General features: G+C 37.3%; 1 pseudogene; it reads right to left on the bottom strand.

Annotated features, from left to right (window-relative positions):
* Positions 1–3,728: 3,728 nt before the first annotated feature.
* On the bottom strand, positions 3,729–4,673 carry LOC101719957 (zinc finger CCHC domain-containing protein 17 pseudogene; annotated as a pseudogene).
* Between the last annotated feature and the right edge of the window lie 16,284 nt (positions 4,674–20,957).

The following is a 20,957-nucleotide window of genomic DNA, read 5'->3' as shown; positions in this document are numbered from 1 at the left end:
TATTATAATTGAAATATTTAGCCTCCATTTTATTGAGAATCAAAAATCTAGTTGGCACTTTTCTAAATGAAGTATGTGGTCAACAAAAAGGATATGAAAATTTTGTTGTTGTAAAAGAGTTTGCTCTTAGTAAGCTAGAAAGAGAACAAAACATTTTCAAATGGACAAAATGTTTACAAAAATGACTAATATCATACTTGCTGAAAATAGACATTTTCCTGATCTTGTAGGGACAATGTACTAATGTCCCTAGTTACCACTCCATTTCAACACTTTACTGGAAATATCTGGCTAATCCAATGCATGTAGAAGTGTATAATCAATAAAAGAAGTAAATAATAAAGTGTATCTTTAAAAGTAATAAAGAAAAGGGAGTAACGTATATGGGGGATGAATAAAGTTACTTTTGTTCAGAGCTGACATACTGATGTACGTAACAAAAGCAAAATAATCAATGAAAGAAATCTTGAAATTAATAAGCAATTACAGCAAGGTAGCAGGATATAAGGTTAATATACAAAAGAGGATTGGTTTCATATATATCATTAATGAGTAAGAACTTGAAATTAAAAACACATTACCACTCAGGCATGGTGATTCATACTTGTAATTCCAGTACTCAGAGAGACTAAGGCAGTAGAATCACAGGCTGGAGTTTAACCTTTGCAATGTAACAAGACATTGTCTCAACATAAAAATTGAAAACTGGCTGAGGATGTAGCCCAGTGTGAAGGCACTGGATGCATTTCCCAGTACCAAAAAAAAAAAAAGTTCATATTTAGAGATATACAACTGACAAAATATGTGTAAAATCTATTCAAGGGAAGCCACAGAACTCTGATGAATAAAATAAAAAAGAGCTGAGTTAATGAAAAGAAAAACCTCAATGCTTTATAGATTTCTGCTCTCCCCAACAGGATGCAATGCAATACTAACAAAAGTACAGCAAGTTATTTTGTCTATATCACTAAACTGATTCTAGTTTTAATGCTGAAACAATAGAAATAGAGAAGTAGTCAGCACAACATTGAAAGAGAAGAAACTCAGAGGAACGATACTCAACTCAAGTTGTGCTATACAGCTGCAGTAATCAAGACAGTGTGATCTTGCCAAAACCATAAACAGAAAGATCAATGAAACAAAATATGCAGCCTGGAAATTTATCCCCATAAAACGGTCAACTGATTTTTGACAAAAGGATAAAACCAATTCAATGACAAAAAGATAGTCTTTTTGAGAACCTGACATTTTCATGCCAAAAAATTTTTTAATCTAGATAGAATTCTTGCTCTTGCACCCTTTGCAAAAATTAACTCAAAATGAGACACACTTGAATGGAAAGAGCAACACTTCTGCAAAATTAATAGAAGAATATAGAGAAGACCACAAGGTAAAGCATTCATCTAAAATGAGCAAGGCCCTGGGGTGAAACTCCAGCACTGCAAAAATATAAAATTAAATAGTAAAATAACAGTGTGTTAAGTAACAGCAAAGACTTTATTAAATAGATTTTGCTAATTTACTTGTGGGTAGTATTTTGAATTGATATAATCCTTTGGAAAGCATTTTAAAAAACATTTCTCAATAATATAAATTCATCTTAGCTGTGGACACAAATACCAATGATATAAAAGGAATAATGTAAAGAAATCAGCAATAGCACAATAATTATGTTATTTATGAATAGGAGGCTCTCCTCTTCAGGAAGATTTTATGATACATAACAATGTATGCTAGCATTATATCTTTCTGAAGATTTTTCTTGATAAAAAAACTCTCACGTTAATGAACTACCTACTAATATGAAGGCACATCCACCTATAATATTTCCTTTAAATATTCCAACTACCTTTAATGAGGTTCTTAAAGCTCTTAGTGTTGAGGTTCGTAGGAGGCTCTTCTGGTGAAATTGGTTGCTGATTCCCTTGAACATAAAGGTAGCCAATGACAGAAATAGGATTCAACTTCCAAACTTGTACACAAAAGTTCATATAACTCGGTATTTTTGCATTTCTAGTACCTAGTAGTTTTACACTTGAAAGATATATGAATATGCTAATATTTTTCTTAGTATATTTGAAATCTTGGAGTCTTAGAAAAATTCATGCTAAAACTTAGCAATATTTATTTCATGATAGAGCAAGAAGCAACATGTACTCCATCGTAATTTAATTTATCATAATATGTAATGTACACTTAATTGAAATGACAAAGAAGAGAGGGGATGGGGCTGGGAAGAGAAAGTGTGAGAATCAAAAGGAAAATATTATTATTAAATTGGAAAAAAATAAATGTAGTTTTACAACTCACTGTCCTGGATGACCAGCTGTTCAGCAATTCCTGAGAAGCTTTAGCTCTGCCGTGTTCTTAATGATTCACTTGACACAATCACAACTGAAGCGACAAAGGTAGACAGTCAAATAACACTAGTTTTAATTGTGTCTATTCACTGGAGATTGGAGGAGAGGGTGTTGGTCAGAAAAACGGTCTCAAACTTTTCATCACTTTTTTGAATTTGAATATCCCCATCAACATTTCTATCTTCATTGAGGAATAGATCTTTTCTTTCTTCTAAATTTATATTTCTAGAAAATGCTAATATCGACTCATAGTGAACAAAGGGCATTCTCCAAAAGTGTTGGGATTGAATTTAAACAGAAAGAAACAGGATCTTCTACATCTCCATAATATGCTCTAAATTACCTTCTCTTTTTATTCATGGATAAAATACTAAGAAAAAGTACAGTCGTTCTAGGCTGCGTGATTTAAAGATTTATATTCACCACTTAAAGAGACCACACCAGTAGGCAGCCAGATCAGTAAATCTTGTCCAATTCTTAACAGCAGGTAGACAAGTCTTTGGACAGAGAGAAAAATATTGTACTGCCGGGTGAGTCCAATAAATGGAAGTGTGGAAAGAATTAGGATTTATGAAAAGCTAAGTGTCTTGTCTTCATCAGAATTTTATGGCCTTAAATGTTATGAAAATGTACTTGAGATTATAAAGATATTGCATAAAGCTAAAAGACACCAGGGCAGAGGTATTTATTTGTTCTGTTTCTAGTTTCTCTGATCTGTTTTAGAAAATGAATATTAATGATTCCAGAATGGCATTTTTTCTGGTATTGGCTGTAGTCACACCACTGAGTATTCTTTTTTTTTTTTTCAGTGCCAGGGATTTAAGCAGAGATGAAGTAGAACCAGTAGACTCTCACAGTAATACATAGAAAGTACAGCAATGATCTTGGCCTTAGATGTCTGGTTCAGTGGTCCGGTGGAATGTCATGCACAAAATGAGTCACACTGCAAATGATCGTTTTCTGACTGTGGCCACTGGCTGTCACTTCTAGCACAGTAGAACCATGTTGAAGGAATGTAAAAAGTGAGCATCACTTCTCACCACACTCTCCCTCCTACTACCCCTTTCCCTCTGCTCCTGTGTGTCTGCAGCAGAGACCGAGAGCCAACTGAACTGGCCCAAGACAGTCTAATAGGAAGGGGAATCATTCGTTCAACTTCAGCCGAGCTCAGCTCCACAGCAGCTCCTGTGGCTTTAGCCCAGATCCCTGCAAAGGAATCCAGCTCTGGCAGTGGCAGCTGGGTAAAAGGACCACCTGCTGAGTGAAGGAAGATGGGTGAATGAGTGGGTGGGTTGCAGGGGTCACTTGCAAAGGGGTCAGGTGCAATAAAGAAACAACTCATTCAGGCAGCTGCTTTTGACCTCAACTCCCAAACTTGCCTACTGCATGAGAGGAAACCATCTCCCAGAGGAGTGAAGTCATTGGGGGTGGCGGGCCAGATTCTCACCACTGACTCTCTCCAGGGCCCAGGGCTTCAATGCGCAAAGCTCCTGGATCCATATTCCTTCACCCACCCACCTCCACTCTCTTCTACTCTCACTCCTTGTGTTTCTTCTTATGCTTCTTTTTCTTTTTCTTCTTCTTTGGTGCCTTGCTGTCTTTTGATGTGTGCCTTACCCTTTTGCCAGTATCACTCTGAGTCTGAGCTGTCAGAGCCAGATGACTTCTTATCTCTATGTTTCTTTTTCTCCTTTTCCTTCTTTCTTTTTCTGGATGAATTTCTTGTGGGATTAGGCTTCTCAAATTCTGCTGACTTTGCCTCTTCTTTCTTCTCTTCCTCATCAGGTATCAGAGAATATTTGGTCCCACCTGGTTGCATGAAACAGTCTTTTGCAAATAGGCCTTTACAGCCCCACTTCTTGCAGGTAGTGTTAAGGACAGCCTCAAGGGTGATCTTCTGCCCAGTGTAATCCTGGAAGGACTGCCTCCTCCTCTCTTCTTCCTCAATAATTACGTTGTTGGGATTGAGGTCTTTCCCAGTCCCTTGGTTTACAACTTTCATGGAGAGGGATACTTTTATCCTATCATTTTTCATCTCTCGGCCAATAAGCTTCACCCACATTTTGTCTCCAATATCTACTATCTCAGAGGGCTTATCCACCCGACAAGATGACATATGAGTTCGGTGGACCAGACATTGCTTTCGACAGCCTGAGATTTTGATAAAGGCTCCATAGTCTGTCACCATAGCAACTTCTCCTTGGAAAATACTGTAGAGATCAGGCAAGTTTTCCATGGTCTCAGGCCTTCCTGAATTCATCCTTACCTTCTATGGCTCCTCCATTTCTCTTCTGCTAAAGCTAATTCTGGTGTCTAGGCATTGGCTCCGACTCCGGGAGCCGCTGCATTGCCAGAAAGGCCAAATCCACTCAGTGCACTCCCACCCACAAGCACCATTGAGTATTCTTTTAAACCACACTTTTTTACTCTTCTTAAACCCCGCAAAGGGAGAAGCAGAGGATAAGCAACTATAAGAAGAAAAATGTAACAAAATCTGTGATGTCATCTGAATATTATAATCCATATTAGGCTATTTTATCAAAAATTAATGGTGAAACTGTTCAAAAATTTCTTGATGATTTCTGAAAATCAGGAAATACATGCAGATAATTCCTATACAAAAGCATACAAAGTAACTATCCTGAATTATTCCTACAAAATATGTCTGGAGATTTGCAGAACTCAGGGTGATACCATTCAAAGTCTTAAAGAGACTGGGTTTATCTATTCAGACCTACATTATTTCCACTCCATCAATTCATGATTTTGACATGTGACTGTGCCATGATCAGAATCAGCCTGAGTTAGTCTACAATGTAAAACTTTATTTGCACGTCTCTCTTTACCTCCTGTATTTGAAAATATGCAGGGGAAATGTGATACTTGATTCTTAAACTGTAAGTGGAATCTACATGGCCGTGTTCTGCTATTTGGGTTCTCATTGTACATTAACCTCATTTTCACTAGACACATGTCAAGTCTCTTTTCTTGAAATATTTTTCTCTTGATTTATACAATCTCTTTCTCTAACTCTTGTTAATATTTTCACATCTCTTTCTTTTTTCTTTACCTCTCTTTACCTGGGTACAGTCCTATTTTTCTAACCCAATTGCTCTCCCTGGGTTGTTTTCAATCTGGGACCCTTTTCAATTCTCCTTCCTGTATTTTCTTTATAAGACCTCACACTCGTATATAGATCTTTGCTTTTAGGATCTGAAAGTTAAATTGCAGCCTCTCTTTTGATGCAACTCCTATATGGACAACTTCTGCTTTCACTTTTCCTTTGGTGTCTCAGTGACATGCCAGGCTTAACAAGTCCATAATGATTCCTTGATTTGCTGCTATCCTGAAATCCATTTCTGATCTTACAATATTCTTGTTAAATGTATCTGTTTCTTTCTATCTCCAGTAAATTTTATCTTAGTTTAAGCCACTGTTATTTCTCACTCCCTAATATATTTGCTGGAGCTTGCTAGTTTGCTTGCTTTTCCTTCTCTTAACTTTTAACTTCAAACAATGGCCAGAAGGATAGATAAACACTTTTGGTGATTTCTGTTTGATTGTATGCTGAATAGAAATCCTTTAATATGCTTGTTACTGGTTGAATTGTGTTCCCCAAAGGAAGATAGATTGAAACCCTGATCCTCCGTACCTCAGCATGTGAGAAATTTAAAATTGATACATTTCACATGTGCATGGTTGAGGACCTTCTGGAGAAAGGTGAGGACCCAATTCAAACTGACTGGTGTACTCATGAGAAGATTGCCAAGGGAAAACACAGAACTGTGCAGAGGAGGATACCTCGAGCAGACAAAGGCAGAAACTAGAGGCATTCACACACAAGCCAAGGAAGACCAAGTTTTCCAGCTGCCGTGAGGAATTAGGAGAGAGCCCTGGCATTATCATTCCTCAGAGTCCTCAGAATGAATCAACTTTGCAGACACTTTGACTTCAGCTTGTATCTTCCATAATTGTGGCAAAAATTCCTCTCTGTCATTGCAGTTACCCAGTTTGTGGTACTTTGTTACAGGAGACTGAGGAAATTAGTGCAATGGATATGGCAATCAAAATTGATAGTTTTCCCCTTCTTCCTTTCCAAACCTCATCCTGTATTCTTTTTCCTTCTGTCTTTTGGGTTCAGCTACAGTAGCTTTCTCCAAGACCAGATCTCACCACACAGAACTTAGGGGACCCCGTGTCCCCCCATCCCAAATGGCTTTGTGCTGTCTCCTTAAATATGATCTCTTCAAAGAAGCTTAAGTCACCTAATTATCTGATAGAGAAACATATTTTGTTATTTATGTATTTACTTATTTGTTTATTATTATTTGAATATCTTTATCCCTTCATGAGTTTGTTTGGGGAGGAAAAAACATGTCCTATTACACTGGAGAAGGAACAGTTCACAGAGTCCCTGGAAAACTGTTTTTGCTCATTGACAAATTGGTGGAAATAAATTAGGTCATTCAAAAATAGATTGGAAAAAGTTATAGAGAATCTCACTGTACTAGGAAATATATTACTTGAATACCTTTGAACAAAATTATCTTCTTCCCCTGTAAATGGTCAATATTTACAATCCAGTGTCCCTCAGATGAGGAACAGATATGTTCACCAAGTGCCCATTACCATTAGCTTTGGAGAAAAAATAATCAAATACTAGTATCTCTGACCACATCTGTAAATTTTTCCCAGATGTAATTGCATTGACATAATCTTTCCTTAAATTTCACACATCTGCTATGCTATTTAGCAAACTAAAGAATTCCTAATTCTCTATCAAACTTAAGTCATGATCAAATTATTTCAGCACAATCTTCCTCATTTGTTAATTAATGACCTTAAACATAGTCTTCAGTTCTCAGGGCTGCCAAGTTCACACTGGTAATGTGGCGAAGCCCAACCGACCTCCATTGCTGCTTGACAAGGTTCCAGCTGGGGGAAAGAAAGGGTGGAACACATCGCACCCTCATGTTTTATTTTTTCTTGCCATAATGTTTACAATTGTTACTCTGGTCACAGGAGTCATTGTGTTTGTGACTAACAACAAACTCTCCATGAGGCAAATTGGCAATGACGTATTGAAATCTGATCTGGCTCACAAGTCCCAAGTTCCAGTTTCTCTTAGTTCTATTGCCACCTCCACTTCTAAAGAAACCTCTCCTAAAACCCCCTCTGTTTCCCCACTACTATAACTACCCCTCTTATTGTTGACATTCTATTTACTAAAGGGGTCTTATGAAAAGATCGGAAAGACAGACTTTGGATAAAAGAAATAGTGGAAAATGGGAAATAGAAAGAACGTTAAGACAGGTAAATGCATTAAGGAGACAAATTACTCAATATTTCTCAAAGTGATGTAAATATCTCCTGCTCATGGACAATGAACCCAAATGGCATTTAGTTAAGATGAATAGAGGTAAAGAAAAATGGAGACCTAATAGCAAACTATATTAACCATTGTGCAGTTTCTCAAGGGCCAGCTAGAGACCACAAGTTTGACACTCAGTTGATTAAATCTTGCTTGTACCCCCACTGATATAAAGATTTTGATTAAGTTACTTTCTGTTCTGTTTAGGTGTGGGTAAATAAGGGGACAATTGTAATTTTTAAATATATATTCGTGATGTTCAATGAAATGAAACAGCTTAGAGGAATTGTACGTTGTTTAGCAAAAAATAACCTTTACTTCAATAGAAAATTGCTAAGGCAACGTAAAATGTAAACATGTTCCGCCCAATGCCTCCCAGCTATTGCTTAAAGATATAAAAATAAAGTAGACCCTGAGACTTATCAGAGGGAACCTGAACATTGCTTGTGAAGGTTCTTTTCTCATCCCCAGCCCAGGACCTCTCCCCTTCCGACCCTACATCCACTGCAGCTGGTCTGCCACAGTAATATAGAGATGGTAAGAGGTGACCTCCTTTAATCCCAGGATAGCTATGAGCTTTCATTGATAATTAGAAGGGTAAATTTATTCTACTATTTAGTTCCGTGTAAATTGATGGAATCTGTGTAGTGCAGAGGAAACAATGTGTGAATGGTGAAAAGAATGTAGTTTTTAAAAATCATATATTTCTAAGCTAATGTGCTCAGGCAGATAAATGATATTTCCATGAATTATCTCTTCTGAAAAACTTTCCAAATGCTCTTTTATTCAAATTCATCCTACTATTTCGAGTAAACGGTTAAATGATAGCATGAACTTTATTAAATTTTAACATAAAAGGAGTTTTCTAGTTTCACGAGAAACATTTCAATCAGAAATATGGTACTTACGGATTCATCGGCTGAAATTTTCATCCTTAAAACTTTCTGCTTTTCCACCCACTGGATGTCATGATTTATCTCCCATTTCCCCTCGGCCACTACTTCCTAACTTTGGGGAAACAGGAAGTCAGTAACATACCCTCTGTAATCTGGAGCATTTCAAACTTACTGTCTTATCAAACAACACAGTCTGTTAACGCTGTTATGTGATAAGCCATCCATCGGATATTTTATATAAACATATTGTGAAGGATGATGTCTCAGTTATTTTTGTGTGAGTTAAATGGATTCATGCATGAAAGGTCTTTAGTCTAGTTTTTCTACCCAAATAAACCTCAATTACATGGCTGGTCATTTAATTATTTTCAAACTTGGTGCCTCCATTCGGCTACGCAATGAAGTGTTAGATGGATAGAAACTTGAAAGAAAAATATGGCATTTTTTTCCTAGAGTACCAATTTTTCTTGATGGAAGTAATTATAAAACTTTTTATGAAAATGTACATATGGTGTACCACAGAAAAAATGTGTATATATATATATATATACACATAGATATTGTTAGTAGGAAAAAAACTGTTAGATTTAAGAAATGTTTTATTTCCTTCTATCAAGACTGTCCTAGGTTTCCCTGGCATAGCCCAACCATTTCTAAGAAAGGATAGGACTTAGGTATTAATGTTGCCTATCTTCTACTACTCCAAATTCCTTTATGCAAAGCCATTGAAAGAATTTTTACTGGTGCATATTAAATCTGTATTAACAAATCCTGCCTGGTGGAATTATTAATGTATGTATGAATTCTGCAATATCATAAAGTCTTAGTGACTTACTTAGCAGATAAACAACAGGGAAACAATTCATTAGGCATGACAAAATATTTTATTCATCTTTATGCAAAATAATGTATGGAGTTTTATCATAGTTCTGTAAAATATGGAGGGTAGAGATTTTGAAGTCAATCCATCATGCAATACGAATGTGAATATGCCAAGATTCTTAACAATTCAGAGATCATGTTCTCATTTGTATAACGAACTTTCCAACAGTTGCCTTATGACTGGTGTTATACTAAAAAGCCTAAAACAGTATTTTTTACATAGTAAGTGCTTAATAATTGTAAGCATCATTATTCTTTAAATTTCTCTTAGGAATGGAATTGTGCATAACTCAATTTATAAAAGTTAAATTTTTTTTTTCAAAACTACTGGTCTAAATTGGTCAGTTTGCTCAGGATGATGCATTTCTTTTTTGCTGAAAAAGTATTAAAAATTATAACTTATTTTTTCCTCTATTTATTTTAATTATGACATTTGAGGACCAGACAGAATGTTGCTATTTCAGGGACCATTTTTATCTTTGGAAGGGAAATAAAAGCATAGAGATTCTAATAGTTGTACAAAAACAAAGGTAAAATATGAATGTTCTGCTTCCTAAAACTAATTTAATTTTCTTTTAATGTGCCTGGAACTTTGCCAAGATTTTAATTGAACTTCTGAGTTTGATTTTGTTTAAAGAATTTGATATTTGCCATTACAGCTTCATTTTTGGAAAGTTTAGGGACTACTCATCAAAATAATGCTTCTGGCACTGTGTATGCGTAAAAGATTTGAAGACCAATTCATTAGAAATGCCTCAAATCTCTCAGGGTATTCGTACTTTAATGCTACAGGGAAAGGTTGCTTGGCCAGCCTATAAAGAATATAAATCCGAGTTGAAAGATCCCCTCGGAATCCATTCATTTCTTCAGTTTCAGGTGCCTGGCTATGGTGAGAGGAATACCAGCCCAGAGACAAAAGGCTCAGGATGGACGGTCACATCCGGTGACCTCGCACTCTTCAAAGTTAAATTGCCCGTGAAATAAGTAAAAGAGGTCTCCTCTTTCCTAGGGCACCGACATCATTAAATGGCAAAATGCATTTCATGGATTCCAAAATGCAGTAACACGAGAGCTATTCAGTACACAAATATTTGTTGAGTATCTACTATTAGAGAGGCCCTGGGGGAAACGCACAATTCAGAGAGAATTTATGGCTTCATCCCACTGCAGTGTAGTAGAGTATATAATGATCAAAGAGAGTCCAGACTTCCTGTTAGAAAGGGAAGAAGATGAATGAAGAATTTTTAGTGACTTGGTGAATAAATAATATTGTCATGTCACATTTAATGTGTAAAAAGTGGCTGTTTTTCCAAATGGATTCAATTTGAGTTATATAAGAAAATTGTACATTGAATATTGGAGAAAAAATAGTGAACACAACAAAAGCAAGATACTAATAGCTAATGTAGCTATTAGTACAAGAATATAGGTACTTTTTTTTCTTCTCTACATTTCTTTTTAACAGTGTAATAATAACAACTCTTTTCTTACCAACGTTTGCTTAAGAATGTGTTCCTAGGAGACACACACAAAAAGAACTCACTGAGTTCAGGGAAGTTACACAGAATCCCAAGCTTGAAAGAACCAGCGGAGGCTTAATGGCTTTTATGTTGTACTTTGAAGAAGGGTAGGATTTGCATATGAATCGAGGTTGCTGGTTTGAACATATCTCTATAGGGATTGATACTGTGGCTGTATACAAAATCCTAAGCAAGTGTCCTGTAAAAATACCAAATAGTTTCTCTGGTGTGAGAAACTGAAAGTGGAAATGAGGATCAAAATGTGTAATAGATAATGTCAAATAGGAAAAAAAGGTCCAAGGGGGAAGGGGAAGGGGAAGTGGGAGGGGTAGGGGAAAGGAAAGAAGGGAAAGGAAAAAATATGAGAAAAGGAAAACACAGAAACAAAGTCTTTGTAAACAGGGAAGGGTGGAGGGGTTGAAGGGAGGGCAGGGAATGGGGAAAAAATAAGAACCAAGATGCATCATGTAAAGGTACAAATTCCCAGTGATGAATGTCATTATATTGTATACCTAAAATGTACCAATAAATTTAATGAATTTAAAAAAATAAAAACCTGTAAAGGATAAAAGCCAAAGGACTTAGATTCTAAACTTGATAGAGGAAATTTTTCCCCGTATATTCTTTCTCTCTCTAATGTTTCAATTACTATATAATAACAGAAATGGTCTCTTATTTCTCACTGTCTAATCTGATATAGAGCAACAATATACAACTTCAGAGGAGAGGCAAAATTGGCAATTTTTTTAGAAGACTAGATACCGAATACATTTTCTATAATAATAGTAGAATAAGTTCCCTCTAGAAAGTAAGTGCACTCTACTTTCTATAAGTTTCAGAAACTTTCTATAAGTTTCTTATATTTTATCTAAAATCAAAATTTGTACTTATGTTCAATAAAAGTATTGAGAAGCTGAAAAAAGCTGATACAAATCGCTTATTATTCTCCTAATTACATATTTTAACATATTTTTATCTTTCCCCCAACTCTGTGTGTTATGGAGGTTTCCCAGCACTGGGAACTGGGCCTTGGGAGCCTTCTCAGTCCTTTTGTGTCCTAGGTGAAAGCATTGGGTGAAAACTCATAGGTGTCAGTCCAGACGTACAGGGGAATTTATTGTAAAGTAGATAGGGAGGGAGTGATGCCTTCCAGAAAGAAGCCAGGCAATGTGAGGACATCATCTGAACCTAGTGTGACATGGCTTGTGTTTAGATGTTTAGATGTCCCCCCCAAAGCCTCAAGGAGATGAGGGAGGCTTTCTTTTTCATAGGTGGCCGCGTCTGGTCTGTGTGCTGCTGTACGTGTGGTTACTAAACCACTACCCTTAAGTGACTGGTTTTGCGCCACCCTGATCCCCAATAGTCTGAATAAAATAAAAGGGGCAGGAAGACTCTGCTAAGGTCACTTGTTGCTTTTGCTATGAGTGGGCATCACGAGCTGTTTCTCCTCTGTGACACCCCTCTGCCATGCCACTCTGCCTTGGAGCTAGCCGATTATGGACCGAAACCTCTACAAACTGCAACCTAAATAAACCTTTCCCTTTAAGTTTGGGTGTGGGGTATTTTGTCTCAGCAATGAAAGAAAAGTAACTAACACATAGTGGAAGCCTGGATATTGTTTTGTATACACAAGAATTATTCCTGGGGTTCAAGGATCTGTAATGATTATGACGCATATCAACATTTCACTTCGAAGTGACTTTTGATTGAACAAAACTTCCTGCTCTCCTTTTTAGATGGTCAGCTACCTCAGAAGCCTTAATTTTGTAATAAACTTACAAAAGGTGAGATAATTTCTTAATTTAAGCCAGGTCCCAGCCCAAGGCAGGAAGGTCTTTAAAGACTATATTCTTTCCTCATATGGCAACCAGGACATCTGCTTGCCTAGTTCTGAAAGCAGAGGCCCTGTGTCTTGGTGTGTGAGACCCAATAAATGATTGTGAAAATATTACACATAGAAGTCTTTGATTTTTTTCACTTAAACATAACTGACAAAGATTACTTGGGACTGCCCCCTGGATCCTCAGGCCTACTAATGTCTGACCACCTGCTGAACATTATTCACTTTATTCTGTAGATGAGAAAAGTGACACACAAGAGAGGATTGACACCAGCTTCCCTATGTGACACTGGATCTAAGGCCAGATGGGTAGTAGGGTAGAGATATTTCAGGCATGTTCCTACCTCTAAAGATATGGGACGACACAGCAGTTGTACAGCCATATTTGTTTAAAAAGGACATGAAATTATTTTCATGGTGCTAAAGTTGTGACCCCTGAGAGTAGGATGGCAAGAAGAGCATTTAGTCAACTAGAATTAAACTTCTATCACAGCTCTCATAGTTTCATGAAACTCTACATCATCTAAGTCCGAGCCTCAGTTTCTTCAATCTAAAATAGCACGATGACACTGGTCCAAGAGTAGCAATTCTAGGAGTCGATTTGACATCTGTAAATTCCTAGCAACAGTATCTAGCCACAAGACTCAGAAAAGGGGATTATCTCCAAATATCATGTATTTCATGGACAGATACAGAACACAATTCTGTATGGAAACTGGACCAGCGAATCTATCTGAGCATGCCTGTGATTCCCTTGTAGGCAGATCAATAATTACTATATGAATAGCACTGCACGGTTTGCACAGATTCTGGAAAAGTGGAGAGTAATGATGTCTGAGCCAGTATTAAGCCGCCAGCTCACACTGGGGAGGATCTAGATTTCAGATAACTCCATTCTTTATCACCTGACAACATTTAGCAGTCTGACTTGCATTCCATCCACATTCATTAACTGATGCTACAGATAAAGACTTATTTGCTTTCTCCCTGCAGTTAGGTAAATTGAATAAAACAAATGTGAATAAAAATAATATGATATCATTACCTATTTAGATAGAATACTGCCAGATTGCTTCACAAAGTAGTGAGAAGCAAGGGAAATCACAAGAGAGTAAAATGAGCTCAGGTCCATAGAGAATGTAGACATGATTTTTGGAATGAGTAGCATACAAAAAAAAAAAAAAGAAAATCTATGTGTATATTTATCTATCTATCTATATGTCTATCATCTTTCTATCCAGCATTTACTTATCTATATTCAATTTTCTATCCACAAGACAAATTTCTGAGGTGGAAATTTCATTCTTGCCTTATTATCCAGCAAACCAATTGCTGGCTTCCTTGTTTGCTGATGACTTTCATCTTTCTCACCCCAGTTTAAGAGTGGTTCTCAATCTGTTATCAGAAGCTGTTTGTTAAAACACAGATTTTGGGGGGGTTCCCCCAATGTTTATGAGACAGTAGATTAGGGATAAACCCAAGAATTTGTATTTCTAACAAGTTCTCAAGAGACAGTCATACTTCTGTTCCCAAGACCACACACCGAGAATAACTCAATGTACATTAAGCCTCAAATCCATTTCCTCGCATAAAGATTCTTCTGATCATTCCTGTACTTCTTAGTATCTACCTCTGATGTTTTTCTGCACAGTGTCGATTAAATTTCTCATTAACAAAGCAGAGGCAAATATAAAACAGGGAGTAAATATTTCTTTGCAGTTAACCAATATTGGTTGAGTCTGCACAGACAAACCTCCTTTCTCTGTACTCAAATCCTTGCTATGAAAGGAAAACACTTGTCAAACATATTAGCAAAGGGAGAAGCAGACATTTAGAATTTGTGTAAATCACCCATGGCCTCATCTCCAGTAAGTAACCTGCTATATTCAAACTTAGAATGTTTCCCTAATTTTAACTCTACCTTCTTCAACTGCTTGCTCCAATAGAGATCAGAGTTTGGTGATTGTATAGGTCATGTTTACCTCTGAATTTTGTGATTTTGATATTTCACATAAGTAGTTTCATTTTCCAAAGTGGAAGTTACACATCCTAAAGACTCATGGTATTAAAGCAAATGTGAATAATTTATTTTGCACTAAGGTTCTCTTGTTTGCCAGGTATCATAGAAGATCCTTGCTGTTAGTCTGTTTTGTGCTGCTGTAATAAAATAGCAAATTGAGTAATTTATAGAGGAAAAAAAATTATTGGCTCTTAGCCTGGAAGCTGAAAAGATCAATATTAAGGTGCTGTCATCTGGCAAAGGTCTTTGTGCTAAATGATAAGATGATGAAGATATCACAGGGAGGATGGACATAAAGAGCTAGGGAGGGAGAAAAAAGGAGGGTTAACCAAGTCCCACAGCAAGGAACTACTCCTGAGGTACAGTCTTAGTCCACCCATGAAGGGAGCGTTCTCCTAATCTAAACACCCCTTGAAGGTTTCATCTTCCAATTCCATCACAATGACAGTTGCATGAATTTAGGAAGGTATGGCATTCGAACCAGGATAGCATAGGTGTTCCCCAACTTATGACAGGAGTTACGTCTCAATAAATCCTTTGCAAGCTGAAAAGATTGTAATTTAAATATGCATAAAACACACAATGTGCTGAGCATCATAGTTCAATGTAACTATTTTAAATGTGTTCAGAACACTTAGCTTCTAGTTGCGTAAAATCATATAACACAAAGTCTATTTTATAATAAAATATTGAGTCTCTCGTGTAGCTTATTGAATACTATCTGACAAGTGGAAAACACTGGCTATAAGGGCATGCCCTTTGTATGTTAGTAGAGTCAAAAATTTTAAGTTTGGGGCCAGGATGTAGCTCAGTGGTGTTACCACCTGCCTCGCAAGTGCAAGGTCCTGAGTTCAATCCCTGGTACCTCAAAAAGAAAAAAAAGTCCATCCATTCTAAGTCAGGAATGAACTGTATACATAATTTAATTTAATCCTCACCTCCACTCAAAGGTCTTTCTTTTTTTTTTTTTTTGGTGCCCGGGATCGAACTCTGGTCCTTGTGCTTGCGCAGCAGGCCGTGAAACCACTGAGCTAAATCCCCGGCCCTCAAAGGTCTTTCTAAGTAACAGCTGCTTGTTACATTTCCTTTTTTCTTTTTTTTAATTAAATTCTTTTATTGGTACGTTGTAGGTATACAACACAATTACATTTCTTATTGGGAACTGTACCTTTACATAATGCAGCTTGGTTCTTATTTTTTTCCCATTCCTAGCCCTCCCTTCACCCCCTCCACCCTTCCCTATTAACAAAGACTTTGTTTCCATTTTTTCCATTTCTAATCATTTTTCCTTTCCCTTCTTTCCTTTCCCCTGCCCCTCCCACTACCCCTACGCCTTTGGACCTTTACTTCCTATTTTACATTATCGATTATTCATTCTAATCATTGGTACATTTTAGGCATACAATATAATGACATTCATCATTGGAAATTTGCACCTTTACATAGTCTCTCTTGGTTCTTATTTTTCACCCTTGCCCAGTCCTCCCTTCAACCCCTCCATTCCTCCCTATTTACAAAGATTTTGTTCCTATTTTTCCATTTTCTCATATTAATCCCATTCCCTTCTATCCTTTCCTCTAGCCCTCCCACTTCCTTCCCCTTTGCCCCTTTTCTTCCTATTTCACATGACCTATTATACATTTAGTCCTTATTTACACTTTCAGTTTCTCACACTAGAGAAACTATTCAGTATTTACACATCTGTGTCCTATTTATTTCACTTAAGAGTATTGCCTCAATGTGCATCCATTTAGCTCTAAATGACTCTAATTTCTCATTTTTTATGGCTGAGTAGTACTCCATTTTAGAAAAAAACCACATCTTCTTTATCCAGTCTCCAGTTGATGGGCATTTGGGCTGTTTCCAAGTTTTAGCTATTACAAACTGCGTTGCTATGAACATGGGTGCACACATATCACTGTGGTGTGATTCTCTTAATTCTTTAGGGAAGATTGCTTGTTACATTTCATTCTCACTTTACCTCTTTTTTCCCTCATTACTGAGCATTGAACCCAGGGCCTTTGCACTACGCTGCACTCGCAGTCCTTTTTCAATGTTTTATTTTTCTGTTAGATAACTACCTTTTTAACTTCTAACTTGCTATCTTGCAGCCTCAGCCTCTCAGAGTGGTGTGGACCTCTCCTTACACGTGTGGACTACCACATCAAGTTTATTTGCTCTTTCTTCCCTGAGACAAAATACTCTAAAACCACAACTTGAAGGTGAGGTTCAATTTGCCTTAAGGGTACAGCCCATGGTCAGCCAGAACTCGGGCAAAAACAATATGGTGGAAAGGTGTAGCAGAAGAGAGCTGCTCACACCAAGGTACCAGGAAGTAGAGAAGGAAGGGAGGAGGATCCAGGAAGGGAGCAACACCCCTGTGACCCGCCTCTCCCAAACAGACCCTGCTTCCTAATGAGTCATGCACAGTCTCCACAATCCAATCTCCTTTGGAACACATAACATCCAGCTCATTCTCACTTTTATTCACTTCTTTTATTCTCTAACTTGGCACTCTGTCAAGTTATGCTACTTCACTGGTTATCTATTTTCCATCTCTTTACCTTGAATGGAAACTTCATGAAAATAAGGATTTTTATCTGGATTTTAAGTTTTATCTCTACCAACTACCATACTAAAGTGGACCAATAAGTATTTGTGTGATGTGTGAAAAGAAATTATTATTCTTCCTATGTGACCACTTCAGGCAATAAAACGAAGAATTTCTCCTAAAGTCAACTAACATTTTTTTTTCCCATTTGATCCCAGATGGCTAAGGGAGCAGCCTAAAATCTTCTAGGAGTCAATTAGCCAAAATGTGTAACCCAAACCTATTCTTAATGGTAGTTTATAATTTCTTCTTACTATTTTTCATGAGCATCAAAATTCTATTCCCATAATGTAAACATGGAAATGAAATTTTCTATGCATGATTAAATGTCTCATAATATTTTGAGAAAACTTTACTAAAAACAGGATTTCCTCTGAAGTTCAACAATAATTCCTTTTTAGACAATTTTGAAATTTTTGAACATCATTTTCCAGCCTATCTTCTAATTCTGCACAGTGCAAAGGGGGTTGGCATCATGAGACTTGAACATTGACCACACTAATTAAAAGGATTGTATTATGTAGCATTTAGGCTGTGAATCCTTTATCCATCCATGACCTTATCTGATCCCCTTAACCCATATAATCCTGGGTTTCTTTTTTCTTTTCTTTTAAATAATGCTGCTAATGATACATGCCTTATCACATATTCCAAAAATTGGACAAGTCAATTCAGTGTTTCAATATCATCTGTATGTGATACATGGAAATGTACCTATAAATTTTATTTTTTGCAGTAAAATGTTTATCTTTTCTTCTTTCTTCTTTTATGTTTCCTATTATATAATTTTAAACTTTTAAAGCAATAATAATAAAAACCTTTTCAACAATCTTTAAGGTAGAGGTGTACACAATAAAAGATAGAGAAATTAATAGTTTCTTTGAGAAGAAAATGAGTCAGTTTAGGATCCCACAAAGATAGATGCTTTCTTCAATTCATCCTTCATGGATCTTTCTATAGCTTGGCTTTTTCCTGCACACATTCTACTTCATCAAATATGTTCAGCTTGTGAATTGGTACAACCTGATAGAGCTGCTGAGATGCTTCAAATTTTCCCTGGCTTTCTTTAATTAGATTGTGCAGAACAATGTTGGCTAATGTCATTCTTCCGGGGCTACAATTGATTTAAACCAAAGTGTGCATCAGCTGCTAGTGGGCTTTTTATCTGAGAATGTTGTTTCTTCTGGCCATCTAAATGCTCATTGATCAGGCAGGTACTGGACATCGTAACAGAAGTTATCCTCTTCCATTAATTCTACTGTTTTATGGCTTTCTGATAACATGGGTAAAAGTGGAAGCTAATTTATTTCTATTTTGTATCTCTGAAAAATGCCTTTATGAAGACAAAGCACTATTTAGAGAAACTACTTTATTTTCAAATAAACATATTTAGAATGAATTATCTTGATAAAGTAGCAATTTCAACATCCCTTGCTGTTATGGCTTGTGTCTAGATGTCCTCCAAAGCCTCATGCACATACGAGTGGGGCCTTTTCAGAGGTGGCTGGATCTAGAGTGTGTGATGCTGGGATCAAGTGTGTAATTACTAAATTAGTCCGCTGATTGGTTTGGCACCCTCCCTAAACTGAGTAGCCTAGGGAGAATATAATGGGCAAAAGAAGCTGCTATTGTTGCTCACAGCTTGGTGCCTTCAGCCTTCTCTCATTGACCCTGCCATAGACTGTTTCTCCTCTGTGAAGCCCCTCTGCCATGCCACTTTGCCTTAGAACCAGCCAATTATGGACTGAAACCTCTACAAAGCATGAGGTAAATAAACCTTTCCTCCTATAACTTTGGGTGTCGAGTATTTTGTCTCAGCAACAGCAAGAGTAACTAAGACACTTGCTGTTTCTCTTTAATATGAAATGAGTAGCATACTTAGACATTGTGGATTTACACACCTAGGGCTATATTTTCTGAAGGGAAGTGGGACTTTCCCACGGTCTCAGTGTAATGTCAGGCATGGACACAAACTACTGCTTTGCTGGAAAACTCAAGTCCCGGCATTGACTCAGTGTCAGTAAATAAACAAAGAGGCCACGTTTAAAGTAAAGGAAGACGGCTTACTTGAAGATGGGGAAGGAGGAAGAGAGATGACAGGCAGCTACAGGGAATGAGCAGGGGATTTGAAAGTGCGTTGCTCCTGGGGTGTGGCCACCAGCTCTTCCTACAAGGTCTCCTCTCCCTCCGTAGGCTCCCGGATCAATGGCTCGCGGGCTTGTCTTTCATTTTAACCTGGGGTTTCCTCTCCCAGGAGACCTTTCTGTGTCCTTTGGGAGGGTAAGATTCTGGGCGGGGGGGCCTAAGGGCTGGTTACTTAGACTTAAGGATTAAGTAAAGGGAAAGTTTGTGATTCTCATGTTAATCGCACTACCTGTGACTTTCCCAGACCTAGTTTCTTCCCCTTTGTCTTCCTAATTGCTCCAGTCTAGCCGTCTTCGTGTTTCTAATTGCTGGAATCTACCTGCCTTTACCCTTTCCAGTCTGGCTGCCCAGGTGAAAGTTGTCTTTTTGGTACCTTGCGCTTACGCAACAGAAGGCGAAACCACTGAGCTAAATCCCCGGCCCTATCTGCTAATTTTTGATAAAGCTCAGTGAGGCCTTTGCCCTGCCTTTTCCCTACGTAGGAGCCCCCTGTCCTGTCATCAGCAAATGTTTTATGACTGTGTGTGATATGCTAAGGGTTGTGTCTGATTCAAGGAAAGATTTCTTACCTCAGCACTACTGGTGTTTATAGCCCAGTAATTCTCCAGTACCCGGGAGCATGTAGTGCACTGTAGAAGGTCTGTCGTCCAATGTCACTACCCTCTGCCCAGTGCGACACATGTGTCATAGGTTCTCCACCACTGCTCTTGACATTGGATTCTCCCCACCTTCTAGTTGTTTCAACCAGATTTCCCGAGGACATCATCATGTGTCTTCTGGTGGATAAAAATGTCGCTAGTTTGGGACCACGGAAGTAACATAAAAGAAGAGTTCTTCAGGCAACTCATGCCCTAAATACATGTATCAAATTGTCTAGAAATTCATGAAATTAAGAAAAGCTAGTGCACAATTTTCTATGAAAATAAAAACAGTGCAAATGTTCATTTATGGCATTATCTAGAACACACAAACAAAAAAATAATCTCAACTTTCTAAACGTATAGAAAATAATTTAGACCTCAAATATATTGTGTATTAGAAAACATGCTAGACTATCACAAATGTTCACACAGTTAGTTTTCACAGACATCCCAAGATTTATGAACTATTTTGCCCATTTTTCTCACTAAGAAAATCATTGCTTAGTACTGTTAGTAATATGTCCAAGGAAGCCAATTTGCTGGTGTCAGAACATGAATTTTAATTCACATCTGTCTCATTTCAAAGATTCTGCTTTTTACAACAAATCACAAAAGAAAAGCACTTAAGAAACTATGCTAATGTAATTGGTTGAAATATAAAAGGTTTGGGG

The sequence above is a fragment of the Heterocephalus glaber genome, unplaced genomic scaffold (assembly GCF_053883595.1).
Source record: "Heterocephalus glaber isolate CG9 unplaced genomic scaffold, H.glaber_assembly_v1.0 deba00001724, whole genome shotgun sequence".
Taxonomy (NCBI): Eukaryota; Metazoa; Chordata; class Mammalia; order Rodentia; family Bathyergidae; genus Heterocephalus; species Heterocephalus glaber.
This window is presented reverse-complemented; position numbering and strand designations above follow the sequence as displayed.